The sequence below is a fragment of the Macaca thibetana genome, chromosome 12 (genome assembly GCF_024542745.1).
Source record: "Macaca thibetana thibetana isolate TM-01 chromosome 12, ASM2454274v1, whole genome shotgun sequence".
NCBI classification, from domain to species: domain Eukaryota; kingdom Metazoa; phylum Chordata; class Mammalia; order Primates; family Cercopithecidae; genus Macaca; species Macaca thibetana.
Window position 1 is genome coordinate 37,408,266 of NC_065589.1, and position 26,891 is coordinate 37,435,156.

At 36.9% G+C, this 26,891-nt stretch overlaps 2 protein-coding genes across 5 annotated transcripts in view; both read right to left on the reverse strand.

Moving 5' to 3' along the window:
• The window catches only part of EEF1B2 (eukaryotic translation elongation factor 1 beta 2), a 954,602-nt gene extending 943,427 nt beyond the window's left edge, over nucleotides 1–11,175 (reverse strand). The window contains exon 1 of the mRNA XM_050750903.1: nucleotides 11,166–11,175. The gene's annotated coding sequence lies outside the window, so the exon portion shown is untranslated. The remainder of the gene's footprint in view (nucleotides 1–11,165) is intronic.
• PARD3B (par-3 family cell polarity regulator beta) overlaps nucleotides 1–26,891 on the reverse strand; it is a 1,099,140-nt gene that overhangs the window by 399,957 nt on the left and 672,292 nt on the right. The window lies entirely within an intron of this gene.

Genomic DNA, 26,891 nt, shown 5'->3' on the forward strand with positions numbered 1-26,891 from the left:
AGTCCTGGGGCCCCCATTCTAGGCTCTAGCTCTTGGATGACATTTCCAGACACACACTCTGCCAGAAGGAAACTCGTAGCTTTGAAGGGAAGAACCCAGACCTGGTAGGATTCATCACCTGCTGACTAAAGAAAATATGGGCCCTCAATAATTAGCAATAGCCAGGCAGTACTTGCCATGGGTCTTGGGTGAGACTCAGAGACATGCTAACTTATGGTATGGTCCAGCACATTCCCAACTATGGTGGCTATGGAGAGGGTCTCCTGCTTGAGATAAGGAGAGAGACTTGGTCTTGCACCTTAGGTACCAGCTCAGCTGTAGTGGTATAGAGCACAAAGTGGGTTCTTAGGGTCACCAATTCCATACTTTGGCTCTTAGACAGCATCTCTGGATCTTCCCTGGGCCAGAGGGGAGCCCACTGCCCTGAAGAGAGAGTCCTAGGCCTGGCAGCATTCACCATGAGTTGACTGAAGAGTCCTTAGACCTGGAATAAGCATCAGTGGTAGACAGGCAGTACTTGCCGTGGACGTGGTGGTGGTCGCTGCTGCGGGGAGAGAGTCCTCTGCTTGTGGAAAGAGGAGGGAAAAGTGGGGAAGACTTTGCCTTGTGGCTTGGTGCCAGCTCAGACTCAAGAAAATGGAGCACCAGGTAGACATCTAAGGTTTCTGACTCTAGGCCCTGGCTCCTGGACGGCATCTGTGGACTCACTCGAGGCCAGGGGGACCTTGCTATCCTGAAGGGAAGGACACAAGCCTGGCTGGCTTTACCACCTGCTTATTGCAGAGCTCAAGTGCCCTAAGCAAATGTAGGTGGTAGCCAGGCAGTGGTTACTGTGAGCCTAGGGAGAGACCCAGTGCTGTGCTGCCTTCAGGTCTGACCCCAAACAGTACCAGTGGTAGTGGTAGTGGCCACAGGGTGCTTGTGTCAGCCCTACACCGGTTCTAGGTAGCTCAACAGAGAGAGGCTTTATTTGTTTGGGGGAAAATAAGGGAAGAGAACAAGAGTCACTACCTGGTAATTCAGGGAATTCTCCCGGATCTTATCCAAGACCACCAACGTGGTACCTCTATAAGTCTGTAAGAGTCACATCGTTACTGGGCTTGGGGTGCCCCCTAATGCAGATATGGTTGCAGGGACCAAAGATTAACGTCACAACACTCAATTCCCTTGAAGAGCCAAAGCATGGAATTGATGACCCCAAGAACCCACTTAAAACCTTCCCAAGAAGGATGGGTACAAACAAGCCCAGACTGCAGTGACTACAATAAATACCTAACTCTTCAATGTCGAGACAATGATGAACATTCACAAGCCTCAAGACCATCCAGGAAAACATGACTTCACCAAACGAACTAAATAAGGCACAAGTGACCCATACCCAGAGAGAGACATAAGTGACCTTTCAGATAGAGAATTCAAAATAGTTGTTTTGAGGAAACTCAGTGAAATTCAAGATAACACAGAGAAGTCATTCAGAATCCTATCAGATAAATTTAACAGGGAGACTGAAATAATTAAAAAGAATCAAACAGAAATTCTGGAGTTGAAAAATGTAACTGACATAGTGTAGAATACATGAGATTCTCTTAACTGCAGAACTGATCAAGCCAAAGGAAGAATTAGTGAGCTTCAAGACAGGCTATTTGAAAAGACATAGTCAGAGGATAATAAAAAAAAAAAAACCACAATGACGTACACTTAAAAGATCAGAAAATAGCCTTGAAAGAGCAAATCTAAGAGTTATTGGCCTTAAAGAGGAGGCAGAGAGAGATATGGGTAAAAAGTTTACTCAAAGGGATCATAACAGATAATTTCCCAAACCTAGAGAAAGATATAGAACACCAAGCAAATTTACCCCAAATAAGACTACCTCAAGACAAGTAATAAGCAAATTCTCAAATGTCAAAGATAATGAAAGGATCCCAAAAGCAGCAAGAGAAAAGAAACAAATAATATACAATGGAGCTCCAGTAAGTGTTGCAGCAGACTTCTCAGTGGAAACCCTACCGGCCATGACAGAGTGACAGGATATTTTTAAAGTGTTGAAGGAAAAAAAGAACCTTTTTTCTTCTAGAATGGTATATCTGGCATAAATATCCTTCAAATGTTAAGGAGAAATAAAGATTTTCCCAAACAAAACCTGAGGGATTTCATCTACACCAGATGTGTCCTACAAGAAATGCTAAAGGGAGTTCTTCAATCTGAAAGAAAACGACACTGATGAACAACAAGGTACAAAACTCACTAGTAATATTAAGTACACAGAAAAACACAGAATATTAAAACATTGTAATTGTGTCATGTAAACTGCTCATATCTTGAGCAGAAAGACTAAAATATAAACTGATCAAAATTACTAACTACAACAACTTTCTAAGACATACACAGTATAAGAAGATATAAACAGAAACAACCAAAAGTTAAAAAGCAGGAGGACAAAGTTAAAGTGTAGAATTTTCATTAGTCTTCTCTTTGCCTGTTTACTAGTTTGTTTCTTTATGCAGTCAGTGCTGTCATCAGTTTAAAATAATGAGTTATAAGATAATATTTGGAAGCCTCATGGTAACCTCAAATCAAAAACATACAATGGATATACAAAAAACAGAAAGTAAGAAATTAAATCATGCCACCAGAGAAAATCACCTTCACTAAAGGTAAGATAGGAACGAAGGAAAGAAGGATGAGAAGATCACAAAACAACCAGAAAATAAATAACAAAATGGCAAGAGTAAGACCTCACTTATCAATAACAATATTGATTGTAAGTGCACTAAATTCTCTAATCAACAGACGCAGAGTAGCCGAAAAGATTTTAAAAAAGATGCAACAATCTGTTGCCTATAAGAAATACACTTCATCTAAAAAGACAGACATAGATTGAAAACAAGTAGATAAAAAAGATAATCCATCCCAATGGAAACTTAAAAAGAGCAGGAGTAGGTATACTTGTATCAGGCAAAGTGGATTTCAAGGCAAAAATTATGAAAAGAGACAAAGAAGGTCATTATATAATGATAAAGGGTTCAACTGAGCAAAAGGACATAGCAATTATAAATGTCATATGCATCCAACACTGGAACACCCAGATAAATGAAGCAAATATTATCAGAGCTAAAGAGGGAGACAGATTCCAATACAATAATGGCTGGAGACTTCGACACTTCACTTTCAGCATCGGACAGATCATCGAGACAGGAACATCAACAAACATCAGATTTAATCTATTATAGACCAAATAGACTAAACAGATATTCATACAACATTTCCCGCAATGGCTGCAGAATACATATTCTTCCCCTAAGCACCTAGATCATTCTGAAGGGCAGACCATACATTAGACTACAAAACAAGTCTTAAAATTATACCAAGCGTATTCTCTGACTACAATGTAATAAAACTATACATCAGTAAAGACATAAATTTTGAAAACTATGAACACATGGAAACTAACCAATATACTCCCGAATGACCAGTGGATCAAGGAAGAAAGAATGGCTTTGGCTATTCTTCATAGAAACAGAAAAAAAAATCCTAAAATCTATGTGATACCACAAAAGACCCAGAATAGCCAAAGCCATACTGAGCAAAATGAACAAAATCAGAGGAATCACGTCACCTGACTTCAAATTATACTACAGAGCTAAAGTAACCAAAACAGCATGATCCTGACATTAAACCAGAGTCATAGATTAATGGAACAGAACAGAGAAACTAGAAAGAAATCCATATATCCACAATGAACTCATTTTTGACAAATAAGCCAAGAACATACATTGGGGAAAGAACAGTCTCTTCAATAAATGGTACTGGGAAAACTGGATATCCATATGCAGGAGAATGAAACTAAACTCTTATCTCTCACCATATTAAAAAAAATCAAAACTACATGGATCAAATACTTACATATAAAACCCCAAACTATGAAACTACTACAAGAAAACATCAGGGAAATGCTCCAGGACATTGAACTGGGCAATGTCAGTAATACACCACAAGCACAAGCAACCAACTGCAAACATGGGCAAATGGGATCACATCAAATTAAAAAGCTTCTTCGGCTGGGCGTGGTGGCTCACACCTGTAATCCCAGCATTTGGGAGGCAAAGGTGGGAGGATCACGAGGTCAGGAGATGGAGACATCCTGACTAACACGATGAAACCTCGTCTCTACTAAAAAATACAAAAAACTAGCCGGGCGAGGTGGTGGGCGCCTGTAGTCCCAGCTACGTGGGAGGCTGAGGCAGGAGAATGGCGTGAACCCGGGAGACGGAGCTTGCAGTGAGCCGAGATTGCGCCACTGTACTCCAGCCTGGGCGACAGAGCGAGACTCCGTCTCACAAAGAAAAAAACAAAAAAAAGCTTCTTCACAGCAACATAATCAGTAAACAAAGTGAAGAGACAATTCACGGAATGGGAGAAAATATTTGCAAACTACCCATCTGATATGGTTTGTCTCTGTGTCTCCACCCACATCTCATGTTTAATTGTAATTCCAAATGTTAGGAAAAGGACCTGGTGGGAGGTAACTGGACCATGGGGTGGATTTCCCCCTTGCTGTTCTCATGATAGTGAGCGCTCATGAGATCTGGGTTTTTAAAAGGGTACAGCACTTTCCCCTTTTCTCTCTTTATCCTGGTCCGACATGTGAAGATGTGCTCACTGGCTTCCCCTTTGCCTTCTGCCATGATTGTAAGTTTCTTGAGTCCACTCAGTCATGCTTCTTGTACAGTCTACAGAACTATGAGTCAATTAAACTTCTTTTCTTCATAAATTACCCAGTCTCAGGTTGTTCTTTATAGCAGTATGAGAAGAGACTAATACACCATCTGAAAATGGATTATTAACCAGTATACATAAGGAGCTCAAACAACTCCAGAGGAAAAAAATCTAAAAATCTGATTTTAAAAATGGACAAAATATCTGCACAGACATTTCTCAAGACACAAAAATGGCAAACAGGTATAGTAAAAGGTACTCAACATCATTGATTATCAGAGAAATGCAAGTAAAAACTATAATGAGATATCATCTCACCCCAGTTAAAATGGCTTTTATCCAAAAGACAGGCAATAACAAATGCTGGCAGGGATGTGGAGAAAAGGGAACACTCATACACTGTTGGGGGGAATGTAAATTAATACAAATATTATGAAAAATGGTTTGGAGGGTCCTTTAAGAACTCAATATAGAGCTACCATATGACCCAGCAATCCTACTGCTATGTATATACCCAAAAGAAAGGAAATCAGTATATCAAAGAGATATCTTCACTCCCATGTTTATTGCAGCACTATTCACAGTAGCCAAGATTTGGAAGCTACCTAAGTGTCCATCAACAGAGAAATGAACAAAGAAAATGTGGTACATATAAATAATCAGGTACTATTCAGCCATAAAAAAGAATGAGATTCTATCTTTTCCAACAGATGCATGGAACTGAAGGACATGATGTTAAATGAAGTAAACCAGGCACAGAAAGACAAACTTTGAATGTTCTCACTTTTTTGTGGGATCTAAAAATTAAAACAACTGAAGTCATGGAGACAGACAATAGATATGATGACAACCAGAGGGGTTGGAAGGCTAGTGTGTGTCACGGGATTGGGGGCGGGGGGGCATCTGGGGAGTGGGGGTGGGGAAGTGGGAATGATTAATGGGCACAAAAATATCGTTAGATAGAATAAGATCTAGTATTTGATAGCATAACAGGGTAACTACAGTCAACAATAATTTATTGTACTTTTTTGTTTTCTTTTTTTTTTTGAGATGGAGTCTCACTCTGCCGCCCTGGCTGGAGTGCAGCGGTGCGATCACGGCTCACTGCAAGCTCTGCCTCTGGATTCACATCATTCTCCTGCCTCAGCCTCCCGAATGACTAAAATAGTATAATTGCATTGTTTGTAATACAATGACAGGATAAATGCTTAATGTGATGGACACCCTGTTTACTCTGATGTGATTACTATGCATTGTATACCTGTATCAAAACATCTCTTGTACCCCATAAATATACACTTACCATGTAACTACAAAATTAAAAATTAAAAAAGAAACATAATGGAAGAACACTAAGCTAAGAATGTGATCAGTGGCTGAGGGCAACATCCTTTGGAGGTCTCATCACTCACTTCTTTCCTACATTAGGATATTATGAAATCAGTGCTGAGAACGGGCAAGTTTTATTTGGTTGGTTGGTTGTTTTTTTGAATACAGGACCATAAAAAGAATGTAGCTGAGCTAGTGGACTGAAAAGAAACCACATCTAGGTTCGGGGCTATTCTCCTGTCCTGACAACATACATGCTGTCTTCATGAGCAGCAGTCACAGCCAGTCAGCTGTCAAGTCTTCCTTCCAAGCATTCTCATACCTGGACCTATGGCTTTGTCATTCCATGGCTGAATTTTTGCAATGGCTTCCAACTTGCTCTTGACCCACCTCTGTCTCCCTAACTCTACTACTCATCTTGTTTACCACATCAACATTCATCCATGCTAAACATCACTTTCATAATTTTTCTAAGCTCCTCCAAACCTTCACTAATATTCCACTGCCTAAGAATAATATTCTCCTTATCTTTGTATCCCAGATTTCTACCCTTTTTACATTTTCCATTATATTATCCTCTATCCATCTTGAATTGAAGTCATAGAGTGATTCCTGTTTTTTTCTCATTTGTATTTATGCTTTGTTGAAAATGCCTTTGACTTCACATGTTTAAATGCTGCACTGTTCCTCCTTCTGGGACCTGTTCTTCCGAGAATATTCTCTCTATCTCTGCTTCCGATCCTGCCCCAGAACATTTTAGCATTTCCTCCAAGAATATGTAACACTTTCTACTCTGTACTACACTGATTTATGGACAACCTCAATGAAGGTAAAGATAGCATTTTATTCATCTTTACAAGATAAACAGTTACAGTTTACAACGATACTATGAAATCTCTGCTCCATCTTTTTTTTTTCCCACCTGACACAGAGAAAAGACTATTTGTGCAAAATTGCTCCTAGGAAACTTCATTCTCTGTGCATTTCTGGGATCTATCAGGGCTGGACTATGTTTACTATTCAAATTATAAAGGCTTTCATGATTCTCAGACCCTTGACAAATATGTCTGCTATCAGCAAGAAATTGATACTCATTAAACCATCAATAAAAGGGGCACAGGATACTTTAAGGCAAACCACCATTATTCACTATTAACCAATGAAAAACACATCTCTAATTCCACCATTTATAATGTATGTTTTCACATTGTCTAGTGACCCCTTTTTTAACAGATAGAGAGGAAGGAAATTAAAACTTATTACCAACTTAGCTTGTGTCAGAAATCATGGTAAGCATTTCAATATGTGTTATCTCATTTAATCCTTACAAAAACTCTTTGAGTTGGACTTTATTATCTTCATTTTACAGAGGAGGGAACTTAGGCTAAGAAGGGTTATGTCATAAAGTTTGCAAGTGGAACAGCAGGAATCTCAAGGGTTCCTGACTTTAAAGCACAAATTCCTTCTACTGTGTGACTTTGAGAAGATTTTGCTAATGACTTTGCCATCAAGAACTACATATTTCTACTACTTAACACTATCTACTAAAGTAGAATTTAATACAAATCTATATGAAAGAGCATATGATATTTCTTTTTCTGATATTGGAAAGTCTAATAGTTCATTAACTTTCTGGGTATTTTTCATGGAAAACTTACTGGGATTTTTTTTTTCAACTTTTAAGTTCAGAGGTACATGTGCAGGTTTGTTACCTAGGTAAACCCGTGTAATAGAGGTCTGCTGAACAGATTATTTAGTCACCCAAATGTTAAGCTTAGTACCCATTAGTTATTTTTCCTGATCCTCTCTGTCCTCCTACCCTCCACCCTCCAATAGGCCCCAGAGTGTGTTGTTCCCCTCTATATGTCCAGCACATAATGTTTCTAAAAATAATTGTTGATGCTCTCAGAAATAAGAAAGAGAGTTGTAATAAGTTGTTTGGAGTCTCACACATCTGGAAACTTTTACCAAGACAGGCATGGACTACTGTTTGCATTGTGTCAGAGCAGGGGAAAAGGGAAAAATGAGAGAATGAGAGAGAGAGAGAGAGAGAGAGAGAACCAAGTGATATCATAGAGAATTTACTGTTTGCACACGGGAATGAAGCAACAAAAAGAACCACAGATGAATCCAAAGTGTGTGGCCTTGGGATTGAAAGATGCCATTATTAGAAAAAAGACACAAGGGAAAAAAATAGTGTAGGATCAGGTCAACAGTCCAGATGTAGCATAAACAGCATGGAGCACCCTATGACTCACATCTCCCTTTCACTGCCACCCTCACCAAGATTTTTAATGCCACCTAAGACAGCATTAGCTTTCCTGGCAGTCAAACTGGGCTACTGCTGGCTCATCAATTGTGTGCAGTCAGCTAAAAACCCTGAAGTCCTTCTTCATACTAACTGCTGTTAAACCAGATCATCTTTGTCCAGTGAATGTCTACAGAGAGTCAGTGGTACATCGGGCACCATGCTTGGCACTGAGATTGTAAAAGGAGCAAGGTAGTCCTGAGCCATGCACTGGCAGGGCTTCGAACACACAGGTAATCACAAAGAGTGGAGTAAATGTTAGCAAACCTACCTGGCTAAAGCTACCTCCAGCTCTCACCTTGACAGATGTAACATCTCTTGACTAATCTGTGGGATGCTGCATTTACTCCCTATGGTCTATTTTCTACAAAAAACCTACTGTAATTATTTAAAAACTAAACCCAAACCAAAACAAAAATCTTATTACAATAGTCCCTTGCTTAAAGCCTCCCAATTAGCTATCAACCACATTTAGAAGAAAATTCAAAGGCTTCCACAGCTTCCAAGCCCTGCCTGGGCTGATTGCAGCAGCCTCTCCAGTATCAGCTGCACAGTTCTGCCCTGGATCAGGGTACTTCACCCAATCCAGTCTCACCGTAAGTCCTAGGACACGCAAACCATGCCCCATTGGAACGTGCTCTTTTCCGTACTGTGGTGCTATTGTTACAGATAGTCACAAAGTTCACTGACTTCCTTTGATCATGTCTCCCAAAGCATCACTTCATCAGAGAGGTCCTCCATGGCCACCCTATGTAAAGCAGGCCTCCCAACCCTGACTCTCCATCATTAACTTCTTATCATTTTCCATTTTCCTTCAAAAGACTTGTTACTGCCTGGCATCTTCCCCACGAAAACATAAGCTTCACGTGGACATGAGCTTTACTTTGTTCACTGTTTTATCTCTGGAGCCTAGAACATGTCTGAAATGTAGTAGGCACTCAATACATATTTGTTAAATAAAAGGCTGGTCAGGGAACCTTGAAAGTTGGTAATGAGGCACCTAACAGTAGTCCTTGGATTGGGCTTCTCTGGAAATGTATAGGAAATTTGGAAGATGTGTTTCGGGCAAAGAAAACATGAGAACCTAAAAGCAGCCTAAATGAGGAACCCAAAGATCTTCCATATGGCTGGGGTGCTGTGTGACAGGGAGCCTGGAGAGAGAACAGGTGGAAGAGAAAGGAAGGGGTCAGTCATAGAGAATCTCAAAAACCACATTAATGAGTTCTGTCTTTATCCTCAGGGCAATGGGATGTTGTTGAGGGATTTTTAGCTAGGAAGTGACATGATCGGATTTGTGTTTCAAAGTGATCACCCAGGCTGCAGCGTGGAAAATAAATTGGATGGGAGTAAGGCAGGAAGCAGTTGCTTCCTTTTTTGAACCCAAACGTAGGAATTTACATTTATCCCTATTAAATTTAATCTTCTGAATTGCAGCTCACCAGTTCTGCCTGTTGAGACCTTTTTGAATCCTGATTCTGTCATCCAATGTGATTAGCTCACCTACCAGTTATGTGGCTCCTACAAATGTGACAAGTAAGCCTGCTATATCCAAATCATGTGTAGGGCTTACATTACTGAAAACCATGCCCGCTCTCTTCCCGGCACTTTTGCCTGTGGTTGTGACATTTCTTGGCTGGGTGAAAACATTTTCTGATCATTCCATGGTATTTCTTATTGCAAAGTTAACGAGCCAGTCCAGAATGGAAGTAACCATAAAGACTTAGTAACTCAAGCTACCCAGAATTTTCCTATGCATTTCCTCAAGAGCTTATGGACTTTACCGTAAGGTGCCAACCCATTTTATTCTTGCATGAATTAATTTTGGCACCTGGTTTCTGGCTGGGGATTGTATAGCTGCTTCTGTTCTTGGCTACAATAAGTGCTATCAAAAGATTTCTCTTCTGGCATGAATTGAAGTACATAATACTGTCTACATTTCTGCCGAGAATCTACCATCATCTGTTTAATATGCAAACTGTGCAAAACCAGGGCTACTACTGTGTAATAGATGTTGAAAAGTTGTCATCCAGATTCATTGTTTATTAGAGGTTATTAACTTTGGGGTTTATGTGCTGTCTCTTCATTTCAGAGCACACAACCATTCACTTAAATGGGATGCACAAAGTTCTTCACATACTCTAGTGAACTCATCTGGTATTTTATACTGATGTATTAGATGAGCTCACTTAAATCGTGCTCCTTTTTGCAGAACAGGCGATTACACATACATATTAAATATCTGCTATCTTTTTGGAAAGTATTGAGTTATATTACAAATCTTGAACAAAGTTGAGCTAATAGAAAACATTAACTGGAAGAACAGACAATTGCTAGACCCAGAGACCAAAGTGACCTCACAGGAAGCATTTTTTTTTTTTTTTTTTTACAGAGTCTCCCTTTGTCCCCCAGGCTGGAGTGCAGTGGCACAATCTCAGCTCACTGTAACTTCCGCCTCTCAGGTTCAAGCAATTCTCCTGCCTCAGCCTCCCAAGTAGCTGGAATTACAGGCACATGCCACCATGCCCAGCTGATTTTTGTATTTTTAGTAGAGATGGGTTTTCATCATGTTGGGCAGGCTGGTCTTGAATTCCTGACTTCAGGTGATCCACCCACCTCAGCCTCCCAAAGTGCTTGGATTACAGGCATGAGCCACCACGCCTGGCCACAGGCAGTAATTTTTAAAATCTTTTTTTCCTAAGACCAGAGATTTCTTTGGATGTCTCAGAGGCAAATAATAATGGAAGGGAAAAGGTAAAAGCAATGGGGCTGTACCCATGGTGCGTTCCCTCCTGCTACTCTCTCTTCCTCCCTACCCCCCTCCTACATTAAATAAAATTTTTGCTGTAAAAATTTGAAAGAGATTTACAAAATCTACTTAAAATTATTTGCCTATGAGTTAATGATAGACCGAATGATTTTTTTAGCAATCTCTCTGCATATTTAGAAATTCTTGTAAGTTGTAAAAAAAACAAAAAACAAAAATGTAACTTTTTGCAATTGATATTTTTTAAAATAATAAATTCTAAGTGTAATAATTACTAAAATTGGCATAAGGTTCCATTTCAGGGATAAACATTTATTAATTTCACACTTGGAGTCTTATTTTCATACATTACAGCCAATAATTTTGTTCACCTCTCACATACTTCAGTAGGTTTTTGTAAAGCTTATAGGTTCTAGGCCTTGTCCCTATACTGACTCATAAGAAAAATAAAACCCTTGCCTGTTTCAATCAGAAGAATTGCTTCAACAATGTGGGACATAAAAATATAAAATATAAAATTTAGGCCAGACGCGGTGGCTCATGCCTGTAATCCCAGCACTTTGGGAGGCCAAGGTGGGTAGATCACGAGGTCAGGAGTTCGAGACCAGCCTGACCAACATGGTGAAACCCCATCTCTACTAAAAATACAAAAATTAGCTGGGCATGGTGAAACACACCTGTAATCCCCAGCTACTCAGGAGGCTGAGGCAGGAGAATCGCTTGAACCCGGGAGGTGGAGGTTGCAGTGATCCAAGATTGTACCACCACACTGCAGCCTAGGTGACAGAGTGAGATACCATCTCAAAAAAAAATATATATATATACACACACACACACACACACATATATACACACACACATATATACACATATACATACATATATGTATACACATATACATACATATATACAAAATATAACAAATTACTACTTTTTCTTTCTTAATGACTCTAATGTGTACATATGTATACATACACATTAGAGTCGTATGTATATATGTACATATACATAAAATTTATATATGTACATATTTATATACATATATGTACATATTTATATACATATATATATGTACATATAAATAAAATTTAAAACCAGTGGGTTAGAGTCATTAAGAAGAAAGAAAAAGCAGTAATTTGTTGTTATATTTTTCTCTCCAGGTATCTCCTTCTCGCATCTTGTTCCTTCACTAGCTTCTCTGGTTTGAAGACGGTACTGTGATTCTCTCAAGCAACTCTGACTTCTTATCCTCTGTTCCAGCTTAAATAAAATTGGCCAAGCTTGACTGTGACGGTGGATAGAGAATCAGGACATTGCTCTCTTACTACTTTTCTCCTTATTCTACAATTCTATTAAAACAAAATTAAAATAATAGTCTCTCAGGACTAAGACCTAAAGCAACTCAGAAATTCTGCCTGACTAATGAGGCTGTCTGTGCACTTCTGCATACATGCAGTGACCAGAAACTTACAGACACCTGGGTGGCTACTGCAGACATGTAGCTTGACTGACCCAATGCCACCTACAACCCTGTTTTCCCTAGCTACTTTCTGGCTAGACAGTATGTGACATGTGATAGTCCCAGCCAATGAATAAGAGTAGAAGTTGGCTGGACAGAACTTCTTAGATGATATTGGATTTCCTGAATTAGGGAAGAATGTTGGCGTACCCTTTTGCCTTCTGTTCCTTTTTTTTTTTTTTTTTTTTTGCCTGAAACATGGATACGATTGCTGAAGATACAGAAGCCATCTGTACATTCTGCAGTGACAAATATGGGTACAAGAGCCAGAAAGTCAAGAGTGGCAGAGTGAAGAGAAGAAGGAGCCTAGGTCTCTGATACATTCATGGAGACACTGAATTGGCCTTATTCAGGTTTCATGTTATATAAAACAAATGAACTCCGGCTTCATAAAACCCTGGTATGGATCCCTGAGCACTGCAGTGGAATGTGCTCTTAACTAATGCTATTTTAACTGATAAAGAGTAGTGTTCTGTATTGACCTAAAACCTCTTAACAAACATATCATCATTCTGCTCCATAAATATTCTTATTTGTCTTTCCAGGTGATAGTCCTCAATGATATGAAGTAAGCATTAAATAGACCTCATACCCCTTTTGTCCTTTTTGTAGTTAAATATCTGCATTTTTCTTTACCATGAACAGGATTCTGCTTTTTTTATTCTATTTTAAAATTAGTTTTATACTGCCAATTGATTTTATTCTATGTATAATACATATTTGTGGTAAAGATTTGAAATATACAGAAACATATAAAAATAAAGTAAAAATTATATACATAACTTCCACTAAGAGAAAGTCAATATTAACATTTTCCCAAACTTTCTTCTTTTATTTATAAGCCATGAGTCACTAGGTGACTGAGATAGGTTCTGAGAAATGCGTTGCTGGGCAGTTTTATCATTGTGTGAACATTATAGCATGTACTTCCACAAACCTAGATGGTTTAGCCTGCTACACACCTAGGCTATATGGTCTAGCCCATGGTACCTATGCTATTAACCCATAGAGCATATTACTATAGTGAATACTATAGGCAATATTAACATAACGGTATCTGTGTATCTAAACAAATTTAAACATAGAAAAGATACAGTAAACATAGACTGTTATAAGTTTATGGAACTAATATGCTGTCTACAGTTGACTAAAATGTTACTACGTGGTGCATGACTATATATATAAAAACATACGCACACACACATACACACTACTATAATTGTATACTCTGCTTTTTTTAGTTGGCATTTTACCATTAACATTTTTTATTTCATGAAGCATTCTGAAGATTTCTACTAGTTGCATAATAGTGTATTATATAGATTAGATTAATATTCTATAATTTCACTAATTCTCTAATTGCTGGAAAATTAACTATAGAGAAAAATCTTTATATTCCATCTTGGTCAAGTCTTTTATTTTTTTTGGTAGGATAATTTTTAGAAATAGAGTTACTGGGTAGAAGATGAAATTAGTGTTAAGGTGCCTATACAATTACCACTCTGCCTTAGAGTAAAGCAGCATTCATTTAAACAGCCAACAAGCATGTTCTGTTCCACTGGAACATATATATTTCAGCATTTGCCAATGTTTGCCAATATAATATCTCAATTTTCTTAATTACTTATGACATTGAATATATTTCATATTTATTTCCCAAATAAATTTCTTTTGCCCTTTGTGAATTGTCGTATACTTTTCCAATCTGAATTGAAATACTTGTTTTCCTGTAACTTATAAGAGCTCTTCATATGTTAAGAATGTTAAGCCTTTGTCAAGTATTTTCTAATTATTCCTTTATTCTCTTGAACGACAAAGAACATGTGGATAATAGGGAGTGATTATTAAAGCAGTGTCTCTTAATCCTATTTTAAGAATGTTGGCATTTCCAAATCAATTAACTTTACAGGATGTTGCTGAATTAAAAAAAAAAAAAAAAAAAGAACAATGTAATCCAAAGTGAAATCTTAGGATCACTTCTTGGTTTTACATATATTATCCATAGTAAATCTCTTCTCCAACTTAAAAAAAATCTTCTCTTTTCATTCAAATAGGCTTCTCTAAGTATTTCTCTTATACACCAGCGCTTTATTTTCAAAGTGAACCTTCTAAAACATATCTAGAAAAGTGCATGGTAATGACATACTGAACAACAATTTAAGGCTATTAACTTCTTTTACAGATATGATATTCCCAATCCATTAATGACGAAGCATATCATCAGTTTTCCCAGTGGGGTGGACAATTAGACCGAGCCGCCTTTAGAAATTCTTGCCCTTAATGACTTTGTGACCACATTTTCAATATAACAACATCTCTAAATTATAGCTTGGTCACGGATAAGTCCTTTAAGTAAGTACTATTTTTTAAAGGGCTACACATTTAGACATCTAATAGGTTAGTTAATTTAGCCAATTTTAGAGTTAACTCACATATCCATCAACATCAAGAAGTTATGCTGGCTACTGTACAATCTGGGTCATGTGGACGTAGGGCCTTTTAATGTTTCTCAGTTGTCTTCGCATATGAGGTCATAGTAAATAGATTGTACTTGCATTATTAAGCTCTTTGATTAAACCTAAATACAAAAGTTGCTTTGCAGATAAAAATTTGCATCGATTATGAAGCTACATGGATCCATACCAAGTATTTAAACCATTTGGAATATTCTCAATTTATTTTGAGTCAATTGTCTTCTTTGAGTTAGGATTTTTTTTTTTTTTTTTTTCTGGTATCACTTTGGGATATTTGTCATGACAACTAATACTGTGTGACCCAAGGTAAACAAAATCTCTAAATATTCAGCTTACACAATATTTGCCACAACTGACATGCAACCAAATTGCTCTATACTAATGTAATTCAATTTCATGTTGCTTCAGGTAAAAGCAAGCAGTTCAACCATGTTTGGAATATAATTCCTATGGCACTGTGTTTATGCACAGACTACGTTATTTATGTGCAAAGAGTTTTATGAAAAATCAAAATGGCATTAATAAATAAGAAGCACACAAATTTTTTTATTACAGGAATATTATCTTCAACCCTGTTCTGCAACCAAAAGGAAAAACATCGTATACATTAAAATAAATATAAATAAAAACACATACTTTTTGAGATTAAGAAACAACCAAAAAACCTAAAAGAAAGATACAGAGGAATACAAAAGGAAAAAAGAATGCCTGTAATGAATAGAAGACCAGGAGGGGCCACAAACAATTTGATCTAATTTACCCTCTCTTGTGGTACAAGTGAATTCACATGACCTAAATCAATTATGTCAAGTGATTGCCTAATTTATTCATAGATTCCTCCAATTAGGAAATAAAGCACACAGCTCTTTTCTTCAAGTTTTAAACAACTGCTTTCATTCTTCTTTATTTAATGAATTTGAGGCCTCTGACCTTCTTTATTTCCTGTGTTTGGTTCCTTCCTTAAATACGTTCATTTTTATCAGCCTTTCCCACTTTCCTTTTAAGTGGACAAAACCAGGTAAGTGAACACGAGCGTATGGTGCTATGTTCTGTACTACCTTTATCCTCATTCTATTTTCCTATTCAAACAAAACATTAATTTGCACTTTTGTTCACTTGTCATTTAATCACTTGTTTCTACTTTTATTTATTCAATCTTTTGATGTAGGAAAAGAGAACCTGCCCAGATAGTAAGATGAGCCAAATCAATCATCGTGGTCCATGGGGTTTCTGAGATTGCAGCCAGATTGCTCCAACACTATTCATTCACTTGTTCGTCTTGGATTTAGTGGGCACCTACACATGCTAAGTGGTGAAGGGAGGTGCCCAAGAAATAAGTATACAGTATTACCTGTAGAAGCTTATAACCTGATTGGAGTGGGAAAAAATGTTCACTCAAAAGAATATCAAAGAAGTGTGCCATTCTGTGCTAAGATATAGTATCTCAATTTTCTTTTCTTAATTACCTGTGAGGTTGAATAACCAATAGTTACTGCTTTAGGAATTCAGAAAAGGAACTGGAAAAAAAAAATGACAGTCACCTAGAGAAGGCAAGATTTGAATGGGTCCTGAATGAAAGACAGAATTTAAAAAGGAGTGGAGAGAGAACAGGTCTTCTATTTTTTGAGTTAAGACTGGGAAACTGACAAGCCTTATTTGAAACAGTCATAATGGTCTGAAGCCCAGCCATCAAAGTTACATGTGCCTGAGTTCAAATCCTGACCCCACCATTTACTAGCTGAGATACCTTATGTAAGTCAGTATCTTTAAGCCCTGATTGCCCCATCTGTAAAATGGTGATAGAATTGCTGTGCAAAAAAATTATGCCTGACACATAGCTACGAAGATTACAGTTACTACTAATGCTTTTCCTCTTTTTACTCTTCATCTTCTAGATTAATAGGGACTGAAGCTTAAATATTAGGGCTTGATCTTTTTACCATACGTAAAGGAGAGTCAGAGGTTTCTGGCCACAGATAATCAGTAATACCAGAGGTTATTTTTACTATTCTTTTTGTCATTCTTTTGGAGGCATACTGCAGTACAGTCAATTACATTCTATTGTCAACATCCATGGTTAATATATGCTTAGTTGATTACCGCCCTGTTTATTCTTGCTGCTCTGCAGTTAATTCCTACTTACTTAGTGGCTGTGGACACTTCTCTGCCCTGGAGATTCTCTCTCAGGTTTCACCCCACTTCACAGCATTGCTCCACGTGTCCCAGCTTGTTGGCAATCCTTCTTCACCCTACTCTGGCTGTTGCACATCACCTTTAAATCTCACAAGCAAACTCACATCTTCTTTGCCAAGGACATTCCTCAAAGGATGAGACCTATGAGATAGTCTGTACTCAAAGTTTCTGTGATCAAACGAGTTGGGAAATGCTGCATTTATTACATCTTGAAGATTCTTGAAACCTGAAAACGTACATAACATGCACTAATGTTTGTGAGCAATCCCGTACCTAAGAAGCCTGTTTAACTTCATCAGCATTTCCAAGACTTTTATCATTAAAGTCACTACTAAAACCGCCAATCTGTTAAGTTCCACCTGTATTTTTGTGAATATTGTTTATATTAACAAATATATTCTTCAATCTTTGATAAGGTGGTATTGTTAGCCTCAAGTGAGAGGACTGGGCACCAAGATTTCCCTCTGGCCTTTCTGGGTACAGAGAAAGCACTGGTATTATTTACCTGGCATCTACTTATTTATTAAAGCTGAAAATAAAAAAGTTCTAATGGATCTCATTTTTCCCTCAATTTGGGTGCTATGATAATTTATTCCAAATTTTGAAAACATGCTAAATGTTCTCCAATTCATTGCTACCCCCTCATTTCACTTTTACGGAATTCCAAGCTGAAACGTTTTCAGGCTCTCACAATTCTTTCAAGACAATTCTGAAGTGCTTGGGAATTGGGGATTATGCCAGTTAGTTCCTGGAACAGCAGAGGACAGATTAGCTTATTCCCAGCCCACTTAAAACCATCAGTCTTGATTAGTCAATTTCCAATTTGATCTCTATTTTAATTTTAACTTTAATTTTTATACCTTCATTGGATAGCATTCCTGTTACCTTTTCTTATGAACACTAGAAACCAAGTGGGTATTGAAGCATTAGCCTTTCCAGTCATGTTTCCTCTTTCCACAATTTGTAGTGTTATGTTTGGCCTACTGGATATCTTTCCAGCAACTTTATTCACTTACTGTGTTATTATCATTTATTTACCTCATCGCTCAAACTTTGCTCATGAGAGTATTTCCACTAAAGAAAAGTAAGTTACAGAAATAAGATACTGTCTGTTGTCACTGATATGTCTCAAATATTTAGAACATTACCTGGCATAGACAGTGCACCCAATAAATATTTGTTTAATGAATGAAGGAAGGAGGGAATAGGTGAATAGATGACTTTCGGATGGAACTGAAATTGTATTTTCAAGCACTTTTCAGTCTTATAAAAGTGGAGTAGGTGTTTATGGTGATGCCAGTCTTTGTATTAATATGCTCGAAAGCAGCCAGCACTGCTGTATGTCAAGTATAGTGGCTTCTGGGGTTCTGATGAAAAACCAAAAATAAATTATTTTTTGTGCAGCACAGCAACATGGCACAAGTATACATATGTAACAAACCTGCACGTTATGCACATGTACCCTACAACTTAAAGTATAATAATAATAAATAAATTTAAAAAAAAAAAAAAAAAAAAAAAAAGAAGACTAATTGCCTTGCCCCAGATTAAGCAGTTTTATCATAAATAAATCTGAATTCTGCCTCTGCCTCTGGTTCATGTTTAGTCAGATATTTTTCTGAACACTTAATGAAAGACACAAATGTATTCATTAGTATGTACTTTAGAGTGGGTAACAAAATGAAAGCAAAATATGTATTTTCCCCTATGAGCAAGGGCTGAAATTTGATCTTTAATGTAGAGTAACATTTTACTTCCAAAAAGTGATATTTAATTTAGAAATTTTCAGCCTTAGAAAGGAAATGCTCAGATCATTCACAATAGAAAACATATAGTCAAACAGCTGGGAGAGGTTTAACCACAGAAGTGATTTTAAAAGTAAAATAAAATAACCCTTTTAAGCCTATAACACTGGCAACAATGAAAAAAAATGATGACACCCAGATTCTTCCATATACTGCTGATAGGAGCAAAATTGCTTTTCTGCAGGGCAACTGGTCATATGAATCAAAAGCCTTGCATCTTTAATACATCATCTGGCTGGGGAGTACACGTATAGAAATTATGATAACATAATCATGATTGCTTACAAAGACTGATGTACTAGCAGGCTCAAGGCATTCCTTTTTCTGAAAGTGAAGAATTGGAAACAACTTTTATAGCAGAGAGTGTAATATTAGTCAAACGAATCACACAACATTTATTCCAGAGCAAACTTTACAACTAAAAGATAATGTTGTAGAAGTAAAGATCCAGAGAACAATGTTTAGGTTAGACTGTTTTTAACATAAATTTAAAGAAATATGTTTGGTACAATCACTCGGAAAGAACTAGAATATAAGAACACAGGTAGGTATATATGAGAATAAAAATATGTAAGACTAAAGGTGTTTTGCTTTTTATTTTTTATTTTATTGTTTAGAAAAATTTACTTATTTTTTAATTTTATTATTATTATTTCTTTTTAGAGCTGGGGTCTTGCTTTGTTGCCTAGGCTGGTCTCAAACTCCTAGGGTGAAATGATCCTCCCAACTCAGCCTCTCAAAGTGCTGAGATTATAGGCATGAGCCACCATGACTGGCCTTGTTTTTTTCCTTAAGATAATTTTTTATTTTGTATTTTTGTGTGTACTTAGTAGGTATATATATTTATGGGATACATCAGATGTTTTGATCTGGCATACAATGCATTATAATCACATCATGGAAAGTGGGGTATCATCCCCTTAAACATTTATCCTTTGTGTTACAAACAATCCAATACTTCTTTAGTTATTTTAAAATGTACAATTAAATCATTATTGACTATAGTCACCCTGTTGTACTATAAAATATTAGGCCTTATTCATTCATTCTAACTATTTTTTGTATATTTTGCTTTTTAAAGAACAAACTGCAACTACTGCATCTAAAAATTAGATAGTTGTCTCTTTCAGTGTCTTTAATCACTTCAAAGTATTGCCAATAACAAATTTTATCATTCAAAATATCATTCAGAAGGGATAATTATGAAACTGCTAAACTTCATTTAACCTATAATTTTATATTTTTAATTATTTAATTGTATATTTTAATTATTAATTGTACATTTAATTGTATATTACATATAACATTTTCAACTAATGAAATTCTCACTTAAAAAAACTAAATGGATTTGGTTCATATTTGCAAGGAGAACTTAAGCATTTTGTTCCATTCTTTGAATAAGCATCCTTAGCTTCATATTTTTAATGAAGATGTTCTTACATTAACACAAAAGTTCTTTAAAAAGGAACACAGAACTTCATTTAAATATGAACAATGGTTTAGGAAACAAAGGCAAGTGAGAAGAAAAAGTTCATATCTGTCTTTATGAAACTGAGGCAGTAATTAATAGCCTACCAACCAAAAAAAGTGCAGGACCAGCCGAATTCTATCAGAGGTACAAAGAGGAGCTGGTACCATTCCTTCTGAAACTATTCCAAACAATAGAAAAAGAGGGACTCCTCCCTAACTCATTTTATCAGCCCAGCATCATCCTCGTACCAAAACCTGGCAGAGACACAACCAAAAAACAAAATTTTAGGCCAATGTCCCTGATGAACATTGATGCAAAAATCCTCAATAAAATACTGGCAAACCGAATCCAGCAGCACATCAAAAAGCTTATCCACCACTATCAAGTTGGCATCATCCCTGGGATGCAAGGCTGGTTCAACATACGCAAATCAATAAACGTAATCTTTCACATAAACAGAATCAACGACAAAAACCACATGATTATCTCAATAGATGCCGAAAAGGCCTTCAATAAAATTCAACACCACTTCATGCTAAAAACTCTCAATAAACTAGGTATTGATGGAATGTATCTCAAAATAATAAAAACTATTTATGACAAACCCACGGCTAATATCACACTGAATGGGCAAAAGCTGGAAGCATTCCCTTTGAAAACTGGCACAAGACAAGGATGCCCTCTCTCACCACTCCTATTCAACGTAGTATTGGAAGTTCTGGTCAGGGCAATCAGGCAAGAGAAAGAAATAAAGGGTATTGAACTAAGAAGACAGGAAGTAAAATTATCTCTGTTTGCAGATAATATGATTGTATACTTAGAAAACCCCATAGTCTCAGCCCAAAATCCCCTTAAGCTGATAAGCAACTTCAGCAAAGTCTCCAGATACAAAATCAATGTGCCAAAATCACAGGCATTCCTATACACCAATAATAGACAGAGAGCCAAATCATGAGTTAACTCCCATTCACAATTGCTGCAAAGAGAATAAAATACCTAGGAATACAACTTACAAGGGATGTGAAGGACCTCTTCAAGGAGGACTACAAACCACTGTTCAAGGAAATAAGAGAGGAAACAAACAAATGGAAAAACATTCCATGCTCATGATTACGGATAGGAAGAATCAATATCGTGAAAATAGCCATACTGCCCAAAGTAATTTATAGATTCAATGCTATCCCCATCACTGACTTCCTTCACAGAATTAGAAAAACTACTTTAAATTTCATATGGAACCAAAAAAGAGCCCATATAGCCAAGACAGTCCTAAGCAAAAAGAACAAAGCTGGGGGCATCATGCTACCTGACTTCAAACTATACTACAAGGCTACAGTAACAAAAACAGCATGGTACTGGTACCAAAACAGATATATAGACCAATGGAACAGAATAGAGACCACAGAAATAACACCACACATCTACAACCATCTGATCTATGAAAGACCTGACAAAAATAAGCAATGGGGAAAGGATTCCCTATTTAATAAATGGGTTTGGGAAAACTGGCTAGCCACATGCAGAAAGCTGAAACTGGACTCCTTCCCTATATTTATACAAAAATTAACTCAAGATGGATTAAATACTTAAACATAAGGCCTAAAACCATAAAAACCCTAGGAGAAAACCTAGGCAATACCATTCAGAACATAGGCATAGGCAAAGACTTCATGTCTAAAAGACCAAAAGCAATGGCAACAAAAACCAAAATTGACAAATGGGATCTAATTAAATTAAAGAGCTTCTGTACAGCAAAAGAAACTATCAACAGAGTGAACAGGCAACCTATAGAATGGAAACAAAGTTTTGCAATCTATCCATCTGACAAAGGGCTAATATCCAGAATCTACAAGGAACTTAAACAAATTTATAAGTAAAAAACAAATAACACCATCAAAAAGTGGGCAAAGAATATGAACAGACACTTCTCAAAAGCAGACACCTATGCAGCCAACAAACATATGAAAAAAAGCTCTTCATCACTGGTCATTAGATAAATGCAAATCAAAACCACAATGAGATACCATCCCACACCAGTTAGAATGGCGATCATTAAAAAGTCAGGAAACAATAGATGCTGGAGAGATGTGGAGAAATAGGAATATTTTTACAATGTTGGTGGGAGTATAAATTAGTTCAGCCATTGTGGAAGACAGTGTGGCAATTCCTCAAGGATCTAGAACCAGAAACACCATTTGACCCAGCAATTCCATTACTGGGTATATACCCAAAGGATTATAAATCATTCTACTCTGAAGACACCTGCACACGTTATGTTTATTGTGGCACTATTCACAATAGCAAAGACTTGGAACCAACCCAAATGCCCATCAATGACAGACTGGATAAAGAAAATGTGGCACATATACATCATGGAATACTATGCAGCCATAAAAAAGTATGAGTTCATGTCCTTTGCAGGGACATGGATGAAGCTGGAAACCATCATTCTCAGCAAACTAACACAGGAACAGAAAACTAAACACCACAGGTTCTCACTCATAAGTGGCAGTTGAACAATGAGAACACATGGATACAGGGAAGGGAACATCACACACTGGGGCCTGTTGAGGAGTGGAGGGGCTAGGGGAGGGAGAGCATTAGGAGAAACACCTAATATAGATGACGGATTGATGGGTACAGCAAACTACCGTGGCATGTCTGTATCTATTTAACAAATAGATACACGTTCTCCATATGTATCCCAGAACTTAAAGTATAGTGGGGGAGGGGGGGAAGGCTTAGAATTACCTAGATACAGAGCCTCAGTACAAAATATAAAGAAGAAAGCATTTCATGTTTTAATCCAAGTTTTATGAGGAGCCCAGAATATTTAAGTTTTAAAGAACAAGGCAGTTTTCCCATTGACCAAAATTTCTCTTCAGAGCACAGATAACACTCTAAGTACACAGGTCAATTTAGTAAAAATCTGCATGGGTTTGTTACTGGCAGAATATCATTGGTTAAGGTTAGTTTCTAAACTTTATAGTTTTTTTGTATCTCTTCTGGAGAAATAAAGCCTTACATTTTTCTTAGAGACACTGACATTTTAAATTAACTACATATTCCACTAAACATTCCCCGGCCTTGAGAAAATACGCTCAGTGAAAAACTGCATGGCAACATTTGAGACCATTTGTGGCCCCATTATTGACTTAAGGATATACCTATGAAATCCACAAGTTAACTTTTCTCCCAGCATTTCATAATACTTAACTTTAGGAGAATTTACTTATATTGACTGTTCGAGTCAACCACCAAGTATAAGAAAAACCTGTAGGAGATGTAGAAGCTCATTTCTAATTATACTACCAACACTACCCTCTCCATGACTGCTACTATTACTAATAACACCATCAAATCCCTAGGCATTAGGGGTAATCGAGGCATAAGGTTAAGTGTTTTTATACAAGAGGGATGATCCTTGCTCCAAAAATGCTTTCCTTTTTCAGATGGGGGCATTTGAGAAAGTTGTATCTCTTATTCACTCATTCAACAACTTATAAAAGACAGCAATTAGGTTTATGGCATTTGTGAGCATTTGGTCATGGGAGGGGTATGACAGGGATGGCCTGGCATGTGTCACAACTTTTAGACAAGTCTAGCAACATATAAAGCATTATAAAAGTACAATTCCTACACAAAAGGTTATTGTTTTCCAATTAATAACAGTAACAATGAATACAAAGTCAAATTCTTCTTGAAAGTATGTTTCTTAGGGAATGTGAAAACACAGCAGGAGGAAAGGATGCGTAGAGACTTACAGGAATAGGAAAAGCACGTCCTTGACACAGAGAATCATTTTTACACCTTTGCTTCCAACTCAAATCGTTGTTTTAATGAATTTTAAAGAGAATCTGCCTTATTCTGCTACATCTGAAGTATTGATCAAGTTATATTATAGACAGTGATCTATATTTCCACATTTCAGTTACTACTACTACTAGTCTATAACTCACTTTAAATGTAGCAATTATCTAAAATATAATTACATGTTACATTTTGGTTAATCCAAATGTCCGTTTTCTTGATGTTTTGAAAGAGGCCCGCCATGGATGGAGGTGCTGGAAACTATCTGAAGTCTTTTCTCACTACGGATGTCTCTCTAAGAATTCAGCCTGAGTTCTGACAGGTAGGTTCTCCAAATTCAACTTTTCATCTATTCATCTCACTACAATTATATTCTGTGTAATATGTACACAGTGTTATCATCTATGTACATATAATACAGTTATGTAGTTAAAACACATAACTATATACATTATAATATGTTTCATTTATTTATTTTTTTGAGACAGAGTTTCATTCTTGTTGTCCAGGCTGGAGTGCAATGGCATGATCTTGGCTCACCGCAAACTTGGCCTCCTGAGTTCAAGCGATTCTCCTGCCTCAGCCTCCCAAGTAGCTGGGATTACAGGCATAGGCCACCATGCCTGGCTAATTTTGTATTTTCACTAGAGACAGAGTTTCTCCATGTTGGTCAGCCTGGTCTTGAACTCCTGACCTCAGATGATGCGCCCGCCTTGGCCTTCCAAAGTACTGGGATTACAGGTGTGAGCCACTGTGCCCGGCCTTATAATATGTTTTAACAACATAAACATATTAAAATACTCTAACAAAAATAAAAAGAACTGTATCCCTTGTCAAACACTGAAAAATATATGATGGTCTCTTTTTCATAATTTTGGTGAGTTCTGCTTCTCTTTTCAGTCTTCAGGAGCTGTTTTAATTTACATATTTTTTCCTTTTATACCAAACATGCCACAAACCAGAATTCCATTTTCCATCACTGTTATCCTTCTCGATTTCAAAACTTGTAAACATGATGTATCTTCTGATGTGATTATCATTGCTTGATATATCTAGGGTACTGATTAATTTTAAACAGATGTGAGTCTTTCAATGTTTGCATGAAAATATTTGAGGAGAGCTCTCCTATGCCTCTTAAGCCATCTCTCTTTCAGGCATAATATCTTTACTCTTTCAACTGCTTTTCACTAAACATGGTTTCTAGGCCTCTCACCAATATCTGGATTGCATTCTATACTGTCTTTGTAGCTATTAAAATATTCTACCCATAATTGGATATGGAACTGTAAATGTTATGACCAGGCCGGAATAAAGTGGAGCTGTTTTCTTCTTTGATCTGAAAACACAGAACTAGCTTTGGGGATGGCCATGTCAGGCAAGCAGCTAAGAACCAGGGGATTGCTTCAATAGTTAATACGCCAACTCTCCTAAATCCTACACTTATACAATTCATCTTTTTTAACCTGACTTTATGACATAACCTTTATCATTCACTATCCCATCTGAAATAGCTTCATGTCTCCTCAGTCATTCTCTCTACCTGAATTTGGCTTTAGGAAAAACATTTCTATCTGAATTTCTGTCATCTGAAATTTTATTATTTATTCACTGTATACATCTTTATCATCTGTTTACATAACGAGAATGAAAACACTGTAAGATTGCAGCCTTTGTCTTATTTACCCGGGATATTGCCTGGCATACAGTAAGTGTCAATAAATCCTTGTTGGAATGAATGCATCATTCTTTATTAAATTCTATCTTCTTCAATTCTGGAGAAATCATCTGAATGCTAATTCTGTAAATCTATCACCCGATTCTCTAAGACAGTATTTCCCGAAAATTTGTGAAGAGTGCCTTTTCCTTCTTTACTCTTGACTTTAAAGAAAAAATCATGTTTTGTCAAGAAAAATTAACTGTAATCTTGAAAGAGTTCTATTTACTTTGTACAACAGACAGGGAAGTATACAAAGATGAAGTCAGATACGTGCCAAATTACATACATCCAATCTTCATCAAATTCTGTTGAGTTTTATTAGAACACAATAAAGGTATCATTTTATGGTATATGTTATTTAATTTTCTCCAAGGTGACAATGAGACATTAGTTAGCACATTTAAGGAAAGGACATTTTAGTGCTGTGTCTACCTCTGTATAATTTGACCCATAAGTCTCAATCAGAAAACAAATGGAAATACCTTTATAAACATCAACATAACCTATAAGTAAAACATTTTCCTGACTTAGCAGTTTAGAAATCCCATCAAAAAGGAAAGGAGACACCAGTTATTTCAAAGACTCCATTGAGATTGTTGGTGACCATCACATTTTTTTTTTTTTTTTTTAATTTCGTGAACATGGAAATTTTCTGACGATAACCATTGAGATTACTAGTTGTTTCTGGAATTCATTATCTTTCTGAAAATTGATAATTTGCTTCCTTGTCTTCCAGTGTGAGGCCTACTCTTCATAATTTCTGATGGCCAGGGACAGCCACTTTA